The 19961-nt window shown below is 44.8% G+C and overlaps 1 pseudogene; it reads left to right on the top strand.

The window, feature by feature from the left end:
- Nucleotides 1–16477, top strand: part of LOC136638965 (monocarboxylate transporter 2-like) — a 194990-nt pseudogene extending 178513 nt beyond the window's left edge.
- The last annotated feature ends 3484 nt before the right edge of the window (nucleotides 16478–19961 follow it).

Genomic DNA, 19961 nt, shown 5'->3' with positions numbered 1-19961 from the left:
ATCTTGGTACTGCCTTTAAGAATGGGAGCATTAAAGTCGCGCATGATCTGGAATCAAGGAGAGGTTCCAAGTGGAATGGATGATAAATCAGGAAATCATCTCCCACTTAGCAATTTTGACTACCATACTATTCATAGAGTTTTAGCTGTGGCTTTAGCATGTGAAGAGATATTTTAACTGTGTTCTTGGCCCCCTCTGGCTTCACATTGTCATGTATGTTTTTGGATCCAGATGAGTGGTTTTTCAAATAGGGAACCATGTTCACATCGACGTATTTTTATTTAATTTTTATTTATTTAAGAGATTTATATCCCGCCTTTCTATCCCATGAGGACACTCAAGGTGGCTCACAATTAAAAACATATTAAAAACATAATGTACATATATAAACAATAAAACACCATAAAAGCCTGGATCCTAAATTAAAATCACCTCTGGGTTTTCTTGAGAAGCCTTGCGCATAACACAGGATCCTGGCGCCTAATCTAGGATGCATACTCCTTTCACAGGGGACACAAGCTAGACCTGTTGAGCCTCAAGGTCATGCTGCTTCAACCGAGAGCACATCTTCAAATAAACCCAGCATTTCCATAAGGCTAGAAATTGCTGTTTCAGGGAAGCTGACATGGATCATGTAACTGAGGAATTCACGAAAAGCTTCCTGAGATTTTGATGAGATATTGTTTCCATGGTTCAGATCAATGGCTTCCCATATTGAATGGACTCTCACTTCTACTTTGTGGCTTGTCTGTTTAGATCAGGGGTGCCCAAACCCCTGCCCTGGGGCTACTTGAGGCCTCACTTGTGGCCCTCGAGGCTTCTCAATGTGGCCCTCAGGGAGCCCCCAGTCTCCAATGAGCCTCTGGCCCTCCAGAGATTTGTTGAAGCCCACACTGGCCCAATGCAACTGCTCTCAGCGTGAGGGTGACTGTTTGACCTCTCGCGTGAGCTGTGGGATGGGGGCTCCCTCCACTGCTTGTTGTTTTACGTCTGTGATGCAGTAGCGGCAGCAAAGGAAAGGCTGGCCTTGCTTTGTGCAAGGCCCTTTATAGCTATTGCAAGACCTTCATTCATTCATATAAATTCATCTTTAATATATTCGTTTATGTAAACTTATGTAAAGTTATTCAAATTTTAAATGTAAATTAATTCTTTTTCCCCCCGGCCCCTGACACAGTGTCAGAGAGACGGTGTGGCCCTCCTGGCAAAAACTTTGGACACCCCTGGTTTAGATAGATAAACTGTACAAAAACTGCTGCTCGGTGGTTAAAGCTGTGACTCTGTATTGTCAACTTTTTGTATAGGATAAAATGTGGTGTGTCTCATGCACCTAGTGGAAATCAACATCAGTGCTTCACAAGCAGAAAATCCCACTGATGTCAGCACTGTGCAAATATCAGTGCCTGAGTGTTGCGAGTCAGGACTTTGAATCTTGCCTTTGTCATGAATATCATGGATATGATGGATGCCATTGATATGATAGTGCTATTCAAATACCTGAAGGGCTGTCATGAGAAAAAAGAAACCATTTGTTCTCAGCTGCCTCTGAGAGTCGAACTAGATCCAGTGGGTTCAAACTGCAAGAGAGGAGATTCCCGTTGGACATCAGGAAGAAGTTCTTGATGGTCAGGGCAGTTTGGTAGTGGAACAGATTGCTGAGGAAAGTGGTGGACTCTCCCTCACTGGAGATCTTCAAGCAGAGGCTCGACAGGCACCTGCTTGAGATGCTCTAGGACAACTTCCTGCTACAGGCAGAGGGCTGGACTAGATGACCTTGCAGGTCCTTCCAACTCTACAATTCTTTGAACTCTCTCCATGGCCCTAGTCAAGTGAGTCTTTCGCAGCTTAAGCTCCCCAGCTGCAATATGGCTGTCAGGCCTGGGACACGGGGGAACCCCCTGAGTTGCAGGAGGCAGTGGCAGGGCACCTCGGGGTCTGGCCTCAGTGATGTCAGCCTGGCCCAAGTGGCTTCCATAGGGTTGTGGGGGAAGAGGGTTGCATCACCCAGGTCCTTCTCCCCACAGTCTGGGGCTCTCACAGCCCTAAGCTGCTTTGGCTCATGGGCTAGCCAGCATCTGCTCCAGCCAGTAGCCTAGCCAGTCCTCCCTTCATCCTTGACCAGGCTGGGCTTTATGCTGGAGACCTGCGCTGGACTCTCAAAAGCAGGGCAATGGTATAGCTAGGCTGGGCCAAGGGGGATTTATTTCTCCCCGTGATGGAGTGGCAGTTTTCCACCAACTGAGCTGGGTGGATGGGGCTGACAGTCCTCACCCTTAGGTGTGTGGCAAATGCCACAAAATCGGTCCTCCCGCCTACCCTTGGCTGCATATGGCTCCAAATGGAGCTGTTTCTGGGTCCTGGGCTGTGCATGTGTGAAGCAGGGGGTGACAGTACAGGTGTGATGACATGGAGGGCATCATCGGTTTGCCTGAACCTGAATACCCACCCACGCTGGCTACACTACTGCGGTGGAGGAAGCTGAATTAGAGGTCACATTTGCCAGAAAATTGGCTCAATGGACCCCTCAATCTGGTGAATCCTGATAATTGCCAATGTCTGTGATTCTTGGTGCTGGTCATGCATTTTTTAAAAATCTCATGGCTGTAATATACAGTTGAAAACAAAGTCTTTGTTTCCTGGAACACCTGAAGTGAAAGAGGTTGTGGTTGGAATGAAAAGAATTAACAACCCAATTCTATGCAAACCTACTCAGAAGCAATTCCTATTGGGTTTAATGGAAGCTACCTGGTAAGTATTTATAAGATTGAGACTTAAATATACTTTTAAAGGTCAGTCCCTGGTGATCATGCAGTAGCTATATTTTTTAACGGAATGCTATCTTTTTATTATTTTTTTATTTTTACTTTTTGTAATATTATTTTACATTGCAGAGGCACACCAGAGACACCAGCCTATCTGAAGGAAAATGGATGAAAAAGAATATATTCCTAGTGAACACTTTATATTTGAGAATATCCAGGATTCATATCAAGTTACCACCTTCCATTCCGGAGAACTCAAAAGATCCTGTAAAATATTCATCGCTTCTTCAAAATGTTTAACTTGGCTAATGTAGAGCTCCTGTTGCTTGTTTCTTCCCATTCTTTTGCCCAGTTCATGTTTCCTGCCTCCATTCTCCTGGGACACCACAACTGCTCTCTGCACTTTTTAATGAGTCCCAACCCTCCTTGGCAAGCTCCATTCGATTACACTCGTTGGCCAAAGACAGAAACAACACAGAGCACAGCGTTCTGAATTCTGCAAAGGACAAGCCAAAAACCCAAGTACAAAACAACAATTTTGAATCAACAATATATGCAAATTATTGCCTTTTATACACATTTACCAACTACCTGGCAGGTTCTCTCCTCTTGGGAGGATGAGCTAGAGAACCTTTACAGATATTTCCCATCTCCTCGGAGAGTCTGCAGGACAGTTCACACATCGCAACAGTCCTCCACACGGTTACCTCAAGACCATGGGGAGCAGTGATTTGGTGATCAGCTAGGCTATTCTCAGTTGTGTGACCTGACATTTCAACTAGTGCTAGACTGCTGTAATGCCCTCTACATTCTTGGGCTTCTCTTGGAGATGGTCTTGAATGGTCTACTGATATGTCTGCTGATCTCCCAGCCTGGAAAGGTGGAAAGGGGGTGGTTCAGACACACCTTTCTCAGCACTGCTGGGGTGCTAAAACAGGAGTAGCCAAAGACTGCTGCCCTTGCCTTTCTGGATGGCAGGGAAGGTAAAGGTTGTTTTCTCTCTGTACAGGGTGGCCACAAAGTCCTGAGGCATGAGATTGTGGGGTTGGGGATTGAAGCCATAAAAGGCTGTGGAGGGACTTTCTGTACAAACACCCCAGTGGTGCTGGAACAACAGGCTGCCAGAGAGCTGGTGACAGAGCAAGTCAGTCTGTCTCTCCTCTCCTGTTTACTGTGAGTGAGCAATGCCCACTGACAATGCCCAGTTGCAACAGAGCGCATGATGCTTGATAGAGCAACTCATGCCACTGATGCTTCCTGCCAATTGATGGGGACTCTAGGAATTGGCTGGTGATCCCGAATGAACACACACACGGTTCTTTGGATTTTTGGAGAGGCAACCAACAGATGACAGGAGAATTCAAAGGACTTCTAACGTTTACTCGTTTGCAAACGGGACCCCCACACACACACGTGGAGGACCCCGAGGACTGCTGCATTACAATGATGCAGGTTTTATAGGGTCTTTTAGATAGGGGAGGGGGACAAGAGAACACAAAGAGAGAAAAAAACATCCATGGGAAAAATAACATACAGGCAGGCACACAAACAACATTTGGCATTGTTATCAGATCAACATCTTGATCCTCAGGATGTTGATCAGGAGGGCAATTCGATACGCATCGGCAATTTGTTTACAGAGATATCCATTACAGGGGGTCTGGTACTCTAACTCATCCCTTTTACCCTAACCCTTTCATCCTCATTTGTTGATTGCCCTTATTTATGACTTTCTGTTCACCCTTGGAGGCCCATACCACAGCTAGCTCGTTCTCTGAGAGGGATAGCTTTTGGTCAGAGAAGAGCCTTGTGGGTGAACTGGGGATCTTGGGATATTTCCATATTGTGAGCTGGGCATATTGATATCACTGGGGACCCATGGGATCTCAGCCAGTGCCCAATCTGACTCAGGCATGAATGAGTCTAATTATTACCATAAATATTTGGACTGGGCCCCTGTGCCAAACCTCTCCTGCACAAAGACTGATTGCAAGTTCCTGGCTTCTGTTTAATTTATTTGTTACCATTTATGTTCTTGAGTAATTTTCCATAGATTGCATTCCATTAAATCAATATTGTTTCAGGGCTACCCATATTCTCTGCTGCCTTGCTGTGATGGATTATTTGTTTGAGCAAGCCAGTTCATACGTCATAATAAAAACTCCAAAATGGCTCTCCATACGCTATAGAAAGTAATGCTGAAATATCATGCTTGGGGGGGGGGGAGACTCAATGTGTTGGTTTTTTTGCTAGAATTTATCAGAACAGATGTAGTTCTTCTATCGGGCACCATTTGCTTCAATTATTCTTAATGTTTAATGGCAGAATAATTGGGACAAATGTTGATTGCAGTAAAGATGCTTTCATCAGATGCTTTAATTGCTGGATCCTATAACTACAGTGTAAGCATTTCGCTCTGCCTATTGACATTTGACAGACTGAAAGACTAATCCATTATGTTCACATAAACTCGAGCGTGGTTTCAACAGACATAAACGCCCTGTAAACTGAGCCGCATCTTCAATATGAACTGAGCATCACATGCAGAACCGCAGCACAGATTTACACAGAGATTAATAGTGCATAGTATTAAAATTAATTCACACTATCCGTTAAGCTGCTGCTGCTTCTTCCTTCCTCCCTACTCACTTTCTACACATGAAAAATAATGTTAAAACCCCCAGATCTAGATTCAAAGAATTGCACAGGTTGTCTAGCCTAATTCTTAAGAAAGGAAAAAGAATCAGCTTGCAAACAGACAGTGCAAATCATTCCCTTGATCCTAAAAGGACTGGGTTGAACACCTTAACGTGCTTCAGTTTTGTTTTAAAATTGAAGTGAAAATGGGAATATTGCCATTTTTCCCCCCAATGGACAGCTCCATATTCCATGGGTGCTGGTGAGGGGATTTTTCTTTTCTTTTAATTTACAAACCTATCCCCTTTTATGCCACTAGGGAGTCATTTCACATTTACAGAAACCACTACCTTGTCTGTGGGTGGCCCCATTTTATGTACAAACTGATAGCCGCAGAGTCTGTCATGAGTGTATCATCCAGCAGAGTCCACCATGAGTGTATAGATTAGCGGAAGCACATAATCCTCCTTGTCCATTTAAGAGGCAATTAAACAGTTACATCACATCACCATAAACAGGCTAAAGAGCTACATGTGAGCTCCTCTTTCCTGCACTTGCTGGACTGCAGAGATGAAATGGACAGTTCGTTGGACATTGTAACTGCTCAGAGGAAGAGTCTGTGGTAGAATGTTAATAAACACTGCAGCTTCTGACAAGGGAAGAGGAAAAAAAGCATTTGGACAGCAATCCTATACATGCTTTCCTGGGAATAAGCCCCACTGAACCCCAAGGGACTTGTGTCTGAATAGACATGCATGGTATTGCACTGTTTTGCAGGGGAGGTAGCCAGCACAAAGCATTTACAGCGTAGTAGTGCTGGAAAAAGCATTCGTTGACTGCAAATGTTGTACACATTGCAGCTTTGTGATATCTTGAGAAAGTTTGTTCGGAATATTGTTGTGAGATTGCTAATTCAGACTTGTGACGGAAAGCTTACAACAGGGACTTGTGACAGACCATTTTAAAAACCATTCAGAGTGCTGGTCATGCCCTATAAACTTATAAAGGGAAGTATTCAACAAAGGGCTTCAGGGGTGAGTGTAACAGTTGGGCAGGCTTATGGGAGAGAAGACACCCTACCAGGCCTGTAGCCAGGATTCTAGAGGTGGGGGGGACAACCATTTTTTCAGGGGGGGGCAATTATGTCAGGTATCTATACTGGTGTGCAAAATGAAGGAAGTATGGAGAAACATCAAAGACACATAACTAACCCAAATTGCATTAGGAGGAAATATTTTGAAAGATCCATTCATTATCTGTAAAGCAATCTAACAACGATCTGCATAGAATAAATGCATCTCTGTGTGCAATGTAAAATCTATTTGTCTACACAGAAATAACATGCAACTTGTCCTTTTATTTTGGACACCAGTGCAATACACAGACTTGCAACACTGCAAAAGTAAAACACATAATTATGATATAGGTAGTATTTACTTGTATTGAAAGCCTTTCATTTGCTGATGACAAAAGTAAATTTACTTTACCTAAAAGCAAGAGGAAAGATATTGAAGTAAAATATAGCAACACCGCGGAACATTAGTTTTTTACATTATTCATTACTTTTAAAAAGCAAGGTACAGAAGATTTGAAACTACCTAGTAGAGCTGAATTCTCCTATCTTTCTGAGAATTGAATCTTCTTAGAACCTTTTCCACACTTAAATTCTTGGTTCTCTGTAGCTCAAAAGCTAGGTATACTAAATTAGCCATTCTTGAGTGAGACATTGATAGTCTTTGAGGTCTGTTAATTCGTGTAAGCACTGAGAAAGTTGATTCACAAACTGCTGTGCTACATGCAAAAGTTCTTACTGCAGCTAACATACTGTAAAGGCACTCCGATGTTTGTATATTTCACTGAAGAAATTTCGCTTTTCAATTTTGTTCTTCTCAAGGAAATGCTTTATTACTTTCATTTCTTCTTTACTTGGAATGGTAATATTGAAATTTTTTAGATAATTAAGCCTACCATTTTCAACATCTAAATTTTCTGCTGCAATTATTGCCTGAAGAATCTCTTCATTGTTGTGGAATCTTCATTTTATTTTGGCTAGCACTACATCCAGAATTTCAAAAAAGTCAGAAGCATGCTTACTGTGGGTGTCACTACATGATGCTCTGTTACCTGTTGTTTCAGACACCACATAATCATCAAGTAAGGAATTAAATTTCCTTTTCCTTGGCATTTTTACTCTTTAGCCAGTTTTGATGTTTCCTGCAGAATTGATTTCAAAGTCTCACTGTTTCTTAAGTCTTCTAGTGAACTTTCTGTAACTTGAATTAAGTTCTAGGCCTGCTCCAAGGAAATGTCAAGACTTTGGAGGCCCTTATCTACTGGAGAATGAATTTCCAAAATATTTTTCATTACCACTAGACAAAATCTATAAACTCTTGCTTCCGCATTATAAGATGGAGACCAGTGCTAAGAACCACATCTTCCCCAGCAAATCTTTTTCCATTATTTATTGATATTAGTTCAAGAGTTTTTGATATATTTTTGTATTCTTCAAAAATTGTCCTACACACCTGAAGATGTCCTGACCATCTCTGTTCCAGCAGTCGAGAAAGAGCTTTGCCTTCATACTCAGCAGCTACTACCCCACGGGTCAAAAAGTTGTATAATTCCACACATTGTCCAAAAAATTCCCTCACCACTGGCACAATTTCAACTGCTTTAACTACAACTAAATGCAGCCTGTGGTTAAAACAATGGATGTATGGAATTTCTTTCTTCAGTTTTTTTTTTTATTAATGCCTGGACACCACCTTTCTTGCCACTCATTACTGATGCTCCATTGTAACACTGGCTCAACAGATTGTTAGGATTTAAACCATGCCTTCGAAACGTATCTAAAGTTGTGTTTGTAAAAGTCTCAGCATCCAAAGCAGTTGTTGTCTCTATGGATAGCATGGATTTGTAAATTTCACCATCTTTAACATACCTAGTAGCAATTGCTATATTTTTCTCTTCGATTTTTGTCTTGTGTTCCATTCTCCAAGACAGAAAAAAAATGGGACATCTACATTCTTTATGTCATTGGAAACTTCCTCTTGAATGAGATCAGTCATTACTTTAACTATTTCATTTTGAATTTCTGGGGATTGATAAGTGGCATTCTTTGGAATAATTTTGTAAGATTCAGCTAGTTTTGGGTTCTTTTTGAGGGTATATTTGAAAAGGTTTTTTAATCAACTTTGCTCCACATGTTCTTCAATGTTGTATATTCCCCTCATTGGAAGCTCATTAGCTACAAGAAACTGAATGATTTCAACAATGCTTGAAATGTAATACCTATGTTTTTCAAGCACATTGTCATTAATTAGAGTTGAAATAGATGTGTTTGAATCAGTTCTTTGGTTTCTTTCAGACCACATTAACATAGCCTGCATGTGGGTCTCAGATGAAGCATGCTTGAAAAATCCTGATTTAGTTTTATCCAATGCAGCCTTCCAATTGCTAAATCCCTTTTTTATGTAAGCTTGCTCTTTAGTAAATGGAACAAATTGGCAACACGGATAGCAAAATGCAGCATGTAGTTTTGAAGAATATTCCAACCACTTAAAATGTTGAAACCACTCTGATCTGAATGATCTGCCATCTTTGTTCTTTGGATATTTACCAAGTTTAATTTGTTTAATAGGTCTCCTCTATGTGCTAAATCATCAGGAGTCTTCTCATTAATTTGCCTTACTGGTGCTAGCAGAAGCAATGATATCTCTGTCTCCACCTGTTGTTTCCAAAGTTTCTTGATTACACGAGTTTGAAGCTCGGTTTGTTCTGACAACAAAACGGTCCATGTTGGAAGATTTGAACACTAATTCTTTTGCACTCTTCATAGAGCTTCAGAGTAAATGTCTTCAGAGTGTCTGAACGCTAATGAACACTAATTCTTTTGCACTCTTCAGAGTGCTTCAGAGTAAATGTCTTCAGAGTAAATGTTCTTCAGAGTAAATGTCTGTTTATTTGGTGGTGTATATCTCTAATACCCATGAAAAAAAACTCTGAGATCTCTTGGAAAGATTAAAAACCTTAGAGGCCAGACCCTTGCTTTCCTCTCCGTCCTCCCAAAGAGAAAGGCCCTACCAGACCCAAACAGCAGAAATGGTCCATAAAAAATCTCAGAAGCCAGAGCCATGCTTTTCTCCCCCCCCCCCCAAAGAGAAAGGCCCTACCAGACCCAAACAGTAAAAATGGCCCATCCAAAATCTCCTGTCTGCTCACCCCCAAATGATGCCAGAGTCACTCAGCAGCAGCTTCCGGGGTCGTGCAAAGTGCCTGCCTAGCCAGGAAGGTGTTTGAAGTTACTGAGCACATTCCCTCCAGGCTTTTTCATGCCTGCCTCTCTGGTGTCCTGTGACTATCAGCAGGTCGCTATGATTGGCCCCTAAGGTGAGTTACTAAGCATCAGCAACCTGAGCTGATTGGAGGAGGCTGCCTGCAGGGAGGGGCTGAGCTCTCAAGGAACAGGAGCTAAATTGGAGGACATTCAAAACCACATTTACACGACAAGTGTGGAAAAAATGCCGGGGGGGCAAACTGCTGGTTCGGGGGGGCAAAAACCCCCTAGCCTCCCTTAGCTACGGCCCTGCACCCCACACCTAAAATGTGTTTCCCTGTGTCCTACATGGTATAATAGTTCTTCTGTCTCTCCTCTCACACTGCAACATTTTAGCAAATTCAGAACATGGTTGAGTCCAGCTATTTGGCAGGAGTGATTCCTGCTCCTGGCTAGTCTGACAAAAGCTAGGACAGTGGGCATTTTAACAGGCTAGACTAGAGCAAAGAAAGCGGAGACTCTTACGATACTCCAGGCTGGACCAACCTCTCAGTACCTGAGGAAGGACATCAAATACCATGTCCCTTTAACTGGTTGTGCATAGCCCCCACTACATAGTTGTGCATAGCCCCCACTACTTTTCGTCCCACTCCCTGGATTTGAAAATGGAGAGGTGAACAGAGTGGAAGAGGAAGCATTCAAGGGAGGGCACCAGGATGCAAGTCTCTTGTTGTCTTGTGTGCTCCCTGAGGCATCTGGTGGGACACTATGAGATACAGGAAGCTGGACTAGATGGGCCTTTGGCTTGATCCAGTGGGGCTCTTCTTATGTTCTTATGTTCATGGAGGAGATGAGAGGGCTGGGCAAGAGCACCTCCAACCCTCTAGTCCAGGGGTCTCTAAGCTTTTTGGCCAAAGGGCCACATCAAATATCTGGCAGAGTGTTGAGGGCTGGAAAAAAATTAAATATAAAATTTAAATAAATACATTAGAGATGAATGAATAAATGAATGGGCTCAAATGCCCAGGATTTCTCCAAGCACCAACACAGCCCAAGAAATAAAGCACACACTTAAATGAACCCCCATTTCCCCACTCCACAAGCACAACTCTGGTTATGTTTGGTCAACTGGGCCAGAGGCTCTCAGGAGATCAGAGCTTGGCCGCAGGCCACATCTGGCCCCTGGGCTAGGTTTTGGAGACCCCTGCCTAGTCCAACCATCTTCTCTCCTCTGGGCTTCCTCTTCTACCATATCTCCTTTTTCAAATCCAGGAAGTGGGAGGAGAACCAGTGCACAATCAGGCACCACCTGCCAATCTCCTGCCCAAGGCAACTAGCTCCATTGGCTTCATGGAAACGCTAGCCCTGATGACACTGTAAAGAATAACAGAGTTATTGTGTCAGAAACATAGATGGGCTATTTGTTCCATTCCTGTTGGGCCTTGCCACCAACAGAACACTCATTTCACTGGTGGCTGCTGCTGAAAAATGGCCATAAAGCATGCTCCGGCAGGGTGCCAAGTAGCGCACTGCTGGAGTGCTGGCAGGAAGGCCAGAGCTTTCCTGCACGCATTGATGGAATGTCTGCTGCATACCGATGAAGGAAAGTTGGTGGGTGCAGGAAGGAGTAGATCCAGCTGCGATGGCATGCACCAGATCCTACCCCCCCCCCCCGTATCAGCTTCCCCACCCCCTTTCTCTATCCAGACTTTTGCCAGTGAAATCACTGCTGCAGGTCTGATTTGTGGGGCAGGTGGCCTACAGAGGGAAAAGGGGAATTAAATTTGCTTTCCCTTCCAAAGCCTTCTGCTTTGTCCCCAGCCCCCTTCCCCACTGGATATGACACATGTCTTTCTAGCACAGCTGCACAAGTGGAGGGGCGAAGGACAGGATTGGGCTGTCAGTCTATGAAGATTACTCCACACCAAAAGCGCAATCCCGTGCACATTTCCTTGGAAATAAGGTCAACTATGTTCAGTGGGGCTTATTCTCGGCATCACCTGGCAGGACAAAGTTCCAAACAACACAGTCCTGGAACGTGCTGGAATCCCTAGCATGTATGCACTGCTGAAACAGAGACGCCTGCGTTGGCTTGGTCATGTCGTGAGAATGGATGATGGGCAGATCCCAAAGGATCTCCTCTATGGAGAACTCGTGCAAGGAAAGCGCCCTACAGGTAGACCACAGCTGCGATACAAGGACATCTGCAAGAGGGATCTGAAGGCCTTAGGAGTGGACCTCAACAGGTGGGAAACCCTGGCCACTGAGCGGCCCGCTTGGAGGCAGGCTGTGCAGCATGGCCTTTCCCAGTTTGAAGAGACACTTGGCCAACAGTCTGAGGCAAAGAGGCAAAGGAAGGCAGGCCCATAGCCAGGGAGACAGACCAGGGACAGACTGCACTTGCTCCCAGTGTGGAAGGGATTGTCACTCCCGAATTGGCCTTTTCAGCCACACTAGACGCTGTGCCAGAACCACCTTTCAGAGCGCGATACCATAGTCTTTCGAGACTGAAGGTTGCCAATACTACTATACTGCTTAGTAAGAGAGCTGCGGATTGCGGCCTTAGGGTCCAATCCTATCTAACTTTCTAGCACTGATGCAGCCACAATGCAGCCCTGAGATAAATGTTCTCTTACCTTGAGGAGGCATCCGTGATTGCACTCCCAGCATCCTCCCACCCTATTGGCACAGCTGCATCACTACTTGTTGGATAGGATTGGGCCCTCAATCTGTTCGCATTTGTCAATCTGCGTTTCAGATGCTATAAGGTTCTTGGCCGGATATTCCGAGTTCTGTGTGTGCTCAGAACAGCTTGTTTAGGAAATGTAAAGAAAACATCATGAGTGATACTCCACCTTGCTAATCTAATAAAAAGGTAAGGATTAGAAGAGCTGGTAGTGTGAAATGGGGTAAAAGATTAAATAGAGCAGATGGTGATATTAAAAATGGATACATTTTTACAGTTTTTCAATTAGTTTATAATTACCGGCATTCAACCAAGGCGGCAATAACTTGTTTTATTGGAAGAATATATATAAAAAATGCTTGCCTCCCATTGTTGGAAACCGATTCTCTTGCTGGGGCATGGAAGAGTCATTAATGTTGCTGTGGTGATATAGCAATATTTAACACCATGTAGAGTCTCTGGACAATTACCCAACACGAGTTTCCCACCCTGAGCCTTTTCTGCCTAGCTTTTCTGTTGAATAATCAACACTGATTAGAGGTCTGGTGCACAGGACTGGGGGGGGAGGGGGGAGAGAGAAAAAGAGAGGTATAGTTTCTTGGGGTTGCAGTGGGTATGATCTGGAGAACAGGCATTTAAAAAAATGTGCAGTGCAGTATTGTGAAGGATTAACATTTATGCACAACCCCTATCCCCCCACCCCCCAGAATTTGTGAAGCAATTAGAGTGGGCCCTCCACAGATGTCATGTTACCAAAAGGGCTGTTTTGTTTAGGGGAATTATTATACTGCCGTTATTGGACCCTTAGGATTGTAGGCTGGATAACAAGATGGCGTAATGCAGAGAAATTCCCTTTAGCTTAAAGAGGAGACTGGGAGAAAGATAACTTTTAATAAAAGATTATAGTTTTATTACAAAAGCACAAAGGAGTGGACCTCAACAGGTGGGAAACCCTGGCCTCTGAGCGGCCCGCTTAGAGGCAGGCTGTGCAGCATGGCCTTTCCCAGTTTGAAGAGACACTTTGCCAACAGGCTGAGGCTAAGAGGTAAAGAAGGAAGGCCCATAGCCAGGGAGACAGACCAGGGACACACTGCACTTGCTCCCAGTGTGGAAGGGATTGTCACTCCCGAATCAGCCTTTTCAGCCACACTAGACGCTGTTCCAGAAGTGTTCAGAGCGCGATACCATAGTCTTCAGAGACTGAAGGTTGCCAACAATCAAACATAATGCACATGGAAAAATGATAAGTATATGTTTCTTGGTCCTCGTACTTGAAACCAGTGTACCTAGCTTTCATGGTGGTTGCGTGTGGAGAGTATTTGGTGCATCCGAGGAAATTAGAAAAGGGAAAGGTTGTAGGGAAGGATTTTAGGGGTCCCTGATCTGACAATCCCAGTTGCTGACTAAAGATGGGGAGAGAAGGGGAGAAAAAAGGGGGGAGGAGAAGGGAAAGATTTTCAGGCACAAGATAGTTATCTGTCCTGTAGAGCGGTTGGGGGGGAGAGTCCTGTGTAGAGGACCCTCTGACACAACACAGGCGTGTTGGTCCTTGAAGGGAGAGCCAGAGAGAGAGAGTGAGGGGAAGCCCTCACTTAAAAGGGGTTTTCAGACAGAGCTGAGCTAGATTGTAGCTTCCTTACTACCAGCTGGGTGCTTGGGAGTGTGTAAAACACAGAAAGGATTATCAGCAAAATTCTATGGGGTCTGTGGCTTGCTTAACAATACCATGAATCATCAACACAAGAAGGCAGTTCCAGTTTGCATACAGTACTTAAGCAGTGATTGAGTTAAAACAATACAATGAATAGGAGACACTTAAACAATGATTTAAGATGCCAGACTTCTTTATAGGGAGGTGGATTTAAGATGCCTATATGTGTAACCACAGGGAGGTGGAGGTTGTGTAAGCTTGTGACTTGACCTGATTGTTGAATGTAGGAGTACATAGCCAGATATAGAGAGAAAATCACACCTAAAAGGAAAAAGGGGATTTTCACATAACAGTCAAACCCATGGATGAAGACCTCCCTGAAGCAACCAAAAGTCACTTCCAGTTGGCTCTGGTGCCTTCTGGTTGCAACCAGAGGTATTCTGAGGTCCACCAGATGCAGATTTAATTATCGGTGGAATTTTGTATCCATGGGGAATTCTGGAATGAATCCCCCAGAGCTACTGAGGACCCACTGAATTATGAAAGATGGCTGTTACAGAATTTTGGCTGGAGCTCCAGTTGGACAAATCCTAACAGAAAATCAGAATTCTTTTCATGCACACATATGGGGAGGTGTTGGCATCACAGTGGCAAGCTCTGCCCTCAACCTATGCACATTCATTAAAGCATCTGTGGGCACCAGCATGTCCAGTATGCAGGGGGGCTCCCTACAGATGTGTTAATGAATGCCCCAGACTGTGCATTCATTGTACCCTGATGCATTATCTCTGTGGAAAATGTTGCAAAACGAAACAAGGAGCTGCATGCTTAAACTGTGTCAGACCGTATTGCCATTGTGTATTTCATTATAAAAAGAATACAGTAGGAAGGGTTGTGGTTTGGTGATCGAGAACATACTTTGCATGCAGAAAGCTGAGGTTCCAAGTTCCTTGACATTGATTGGGTGGGTCAGGAAATCTTCTCTGAAACTGAGGAGAGCTTCAGCCAGTCAGTGGTGATGACACTGAGCCAGAATTGGACTAGACCAGTGGACTGATTCATTCTGGCCCGATGATGCAGCAAACCAAAGCTCTTCCTCCAAACAGAGGACTGGACAGTCAGCAAAACCCACCACTGTGTTATGCTGCATTTCATCACCAGTGATGCCAGGGCAGCCAGCCACTTTTCAATATCAGTGCCTACACTAAAGCCACCAGAGCCACCACTGTGCCTGTCCACCACAAGCTCTGTGCAAGCACTACAACCTAGTTGAGTGGTGAGAGAGCAGCGGTTGGCCTGGCTCTTGGGCCTTGCTTGCTAGCGACCCAGATCCGTGCCAAAAGAGAGTGACTTCTGTCAGTGCAAGGCCTGGATAGGACGGGCCTATCGGCTATCACAGTTTCAAACTTGAAATAGACAGCTTCTTTCAAAAACAAACCAAAAAAGAAGCAAAATGTGAGTGATTGGGGGGGGAGAGAGGGCAAAACTGAACCGGAGCGTGAAGCTCTCTTTCCCCACACTCCCAGCAGCAGGGAGAAATAATCCCATGACCTGACAAGAGGCAGTTCCATAACTCTTAGACTTCAAAGACCATAAATTCAAAGAGAACAAGTGGAAGCTCAATGAGAGTGAACAAAGAAGAGACTGAGAAGATGTTTTATGAGGGATGGTGCAGACTGTGGCAGCACGAGTGGGTTGCTGGCACAGCAGTCACTGCAGTGGCGCACGGGTTGGGGCCACCAGTGCAAATGGCTGGCAGGCCCCTCCACACCTGCACATGCCAACAGCATACTGAGTCCCTGCCAGAGCAGGTAGGTCAGCAGAGGAGGGTATTCTGGAGGTGGGGTGGGGCAGGGATGGGGCTGAGCCAAGGACATGTTGAAGGTGTGTCAGGGTGGGTATTAGAGCCAGCAGCGGTGCTGATATTCTATGCCCCCAGCCTGGGCAGAATACATACCCTTGGACCCACTTGGATTTACACAAACCAAAGAACGGACAGATCTAAGTAGACCTATTGGGTGCCAGGCAGTGGCAGAGTAGGAAAGTTAAAAGGTTTATTTACCTCTCCATCACTGCCTGGTTCCTGGCTGACCTATAGCATGCAGTCTCTGCATGCTCTGGGACAGCCCAGGATAGGATTGGCCTGTTATCGAGCTTTTATTCTGAGAAAGAATGGAGGGTTTCACCATACATTGCTTCCTTTCTTAGTCTAAGCCGGGGTGGCCAACCCACAGCACACCATGTGCCTTTATGTAGACTCTTAAATGTGTCACTCCACCTTAACATCACTTTTAGCGATTACCACGATAGCTAAATACAGCTTCCAAGCTCAAGGGCAGTATATCTTTGAGTGTCAGAAGGTGCAGAGAAAGAAACATGGGCGTGCTTTTACCTATTTAGAGCTTTCCAAAGACACTTGGCTGACTGCTGATGAGGCCAGAGAGATGTCCTGCATGGACCTTTAGCCCAGCCCAGCAGGTCTTGTTCCAAGGTGCGTTAATTGCCCTTTTGCACAGCTCAGCCCCTCCTCTTCTCATCCTCAAAGATGATCAGGATCTCTTTGCAGATGATTTTCCCAAAGATGGTACTCCAGTTACTCTTCACCTGGCTGGGCCACCTGGGTTTTGCTGTTCTGCTTGGCCCTCCCACCTTCTACAGTTGCCCCTTGCCTCTTCAGCGCTCCACCAATACTGGCCTTCTCAAGTGAGTGACCCACCAGTTAGGGGAATGCAGCTCACTAGTATCTGCCCTTATTGGCTTTTTCTTCTGTCCATCATTCTCACCCACCTTTCTAACCATTTCCAATCAGAGCAAATCAAGCAGAGTAGCTGTGGCTGCCCTGAGTATGCCCACTGCAGCATTAGAAACTTGGAAGCATGTTGTGCATGAATGGGCCTTGAGCCCATTTAAGACAAAGATTGTTTAAGTTCAGGATGATGCAAGAAAAGCCATGATGTCTGGGCTTGGGAACTAAGACTCTGTAACCCTTCAGTATTAATGATGAAAGATGTGCATCTGTGTGAATAATTTGGAGACACATGATCTCAAGCAAAGGAAAAAGGGCTGAGTCACAAGATAGTCATCAGACTATGAGTCACCCTCACTGTGATTGGTGGACTCCAAGATATAATGTGGCTGCCTCAGGTACTAGGGGTGGGCTGTTTGTGGTGGATGTCTAAGGGATGGGCCCCCACAATGTTGGAGTCATTGTTTGCTGTTATCCTGTGTATCTGACCATGAATTTGTTTGACGACCATTCTTCTGCCTGCTCCTTTACAATACAAGTCTCTGCTGGAAGAATTTGCTGTGTTTGTGGCTTCTTTCTGAACTGCTTGCTTCATGTGCTGCCACTCTGCTGTGCAGGTAGGGAGGCAAACACCCAAGCTTCTCTTAAAAGCCCAATTATGGACTCTTACCTTTCACAGCAAGTCCACAAGTAAAGGACTATCTATTTTGCAAACTGCAGGCTGGGTTGGCTCCAACATGCTGTCCCCTGCACCAGGATACTTTTAGTTTCTCCTAAATCATGCATCGTTCAGGGCAGCAGAATGTCTTAGGTTGGCCCTTCAGCATAGGGTAGTTTCATGTTTCTACACTGGAGTAAATTAATGTTGCCATTGGTTGTCCAGCTCCCAAAAAGGCTGACCTTGGGTAGTGAATTTGAAGCCGGTTAATTTACTAGGTGAAAGTGTCGACCCAATGTGCAGCAGCGGTGAAGGAGGCTAATTCCATGCTTGGGGTTATTAGAAAAGGTATTGAGAATAAGACAGCTAATATTATTATGCCATTGTACAAATCGATGGTAAGGCCACACCTGGAGTATTGTGTCCAGTTCTCAAAAAAGGATATAGTGGAAATGGAAAAAGTGCAGAAGAGAGCGACCAAAATGATTACTAGGCTGGGGCACCTTCCTTACGAGGAAAGGCTACAGCGTTTGAGGTTCTTCAGTCTAGAAAAGAGGTGCCGGGGGGGGGAAACGGGACATGATTAAAACATACAAAATTATGCAGGGGACCGATAGAGTGGATAGAGACATGCTGTTTTTCCTCTCACATAACAGCAGAACCAAGGGACACCTGCTAAAACTGAGTTTTGTTAGGACAGACTAAAGAAAATATTTCTTTACCCAGTGTGTCATTAGTCTGCGGAACTCCTTGCCACAGGAAGTGGTAATGGCCTCTTGCCCAGATGCCTTTAAGAGGGGATTAGACAAATTTCTGGAGGAAAAGTCCATCACGGGTTACAAGTCATGATAGGTTTGTGCAAACTCCTGATTTTAGAAGTACATCTGGTTCCTGTACTGCAGAATGCCAGATGCATGGGAGGGCACCAGGGCGCAGGTTGCATCTTGTTGTCTTGATTGCTCCCTGAGGCATCTGGTGGGCCACTGTGAGATCTAGGAAGCTGGACTACATGGGCCTTTGGCCTGATCCAGCAGGGCTCTTCTTATGTTACAGCTGGTCCTGTGAGTATTGTGGCCTTGATAGATGGGCATTAGTTTGACTTGAATGTGTGCAATTTCAGGGGGGCAAATCAATGTAGCCTTTTAAGTGGGATGCTGGTGTCACAGGGAAACACTGAAGAAAGGCCTTAAGGGTATATTTAAGAGTGAAAAGGAATTCAGGAAACAATGGGTTTGACGGCATGGCCCTTGTTGCTCAGCAACTTCTTGTGCCTGCTGTAATAGAAAGATCAGGTGTCTCCTTTTCCAGCTTGTGGACTCTTGTACAAGGCAGTCTGACGTATGCAGAAAGCCGTCTGAGCCCTCCTATCTCAGAAGTGTTTGCAGGCACTTTGTCACTGTCAGCCTTCCTGGCGATGGCCTGTTTCTGCTCTGCAGGCGCTCAGAAGAGTCAGTTGAGGAAATGCAAAGAGTCCGGCCTCTAAATCCCATCATGTCATCTCCCTAAACCGCAGCTCAGTCACAGAATAACCTACTTCTGTCACTGCCTGGCCCCATTAGTTTTCAGGACAAATTAGTCTTGATTTCAATAGGAACTGAGTGTCAGAATATCCTTCTCCTTTCCAGCTCTGTTTTCATGTCTATCCTGGGGGAAAGGTTGGCTCCACTTTCTTCCTCCTGGAAAATCTGGCCATATAGCTTGACTAGTTGAGTCAGACACAGCAACTGTTACCCTGCACATGCCTGATCTTGGAAGCTAAGCAGGGTCAGGCCTGGTTAATACTTGGATGGGAGACCGCTTGGGAATACCAGGTGCTGTAGGCTTATACCATAGTCTTTCGAGACTGAAGGTTGCCAACCTGTTGAGTCAGATAAGGTTTTAGTGAGAGGAACACTCCTTGTGTACTGGAGGAGAGCACTGGTCCATGTCTAGAGATCAGAGACAGCCAGTAGTGCAGCCAGAGGGGGGCATAGTAAGTACAGCAGACACTGTGTAAGTAGCTTCTCTCACTCACTCATTCAGGGCAGTGATGGCAACTCGGGGGCCCAATCCCATCCAACTTTCCAGTGCCAATGCAGCCATGTCAAGGGGACACATGCTGCATCCTGCAGTGGGGGAACAGTCATGGAGGCCTCCTCAAGTTAAGGGAACATTTGCTCCCTTACCTTGGGGCTATATTGTGGCTGCATCAGCACTTGAAAGTTGGATAGGATTAGGCCCTCACTCACTGACACAATGTGATGGGTAGGGGTTAGGAGACTTTCAGAGTAGGATGGAATGAGAATTGAGGTTAGGGGACTCCCTTCCCAACTTGATCTGGATTTACCAATTAGCTTGGCCTATTTCCCAGCCAAATCCAATGAGAGCCCCAGAGGTATCATTCATCTCTAGAGAAAAGAAACAATTGATGGAATATTTTTGTAAGTCTAAAAAATTATTTGCAGTTGTTTCATGAAAATGTCAGGGGAAAAAAATACCCTCAGAAATAGTTAAGAATCAGATATTTAACCATGAAAAATGTATTACAGAAATTTCAGTCACTAAA

This window comes from Tiliqua scincoides, chromosome 2 (genome assembly GCF_035046505.1).
Source record: "Tiliqua scincoides isolate rTilSci1 chromosome 2, rTilSci1.hap2, whole genome shotgun sequence".
NCBI classification, from domain to species: Eukaryota; Metazoa; Chordata; class Lepidosauria; order Squamata; family Scincidae; genus Tiliqua; species Tiliqua scincoides.
The sequence above is the reverse complement of the archived record's forward strand: the minus strand, read 5'-3'. Positions and strand labels throughout refer to the sequence as shown.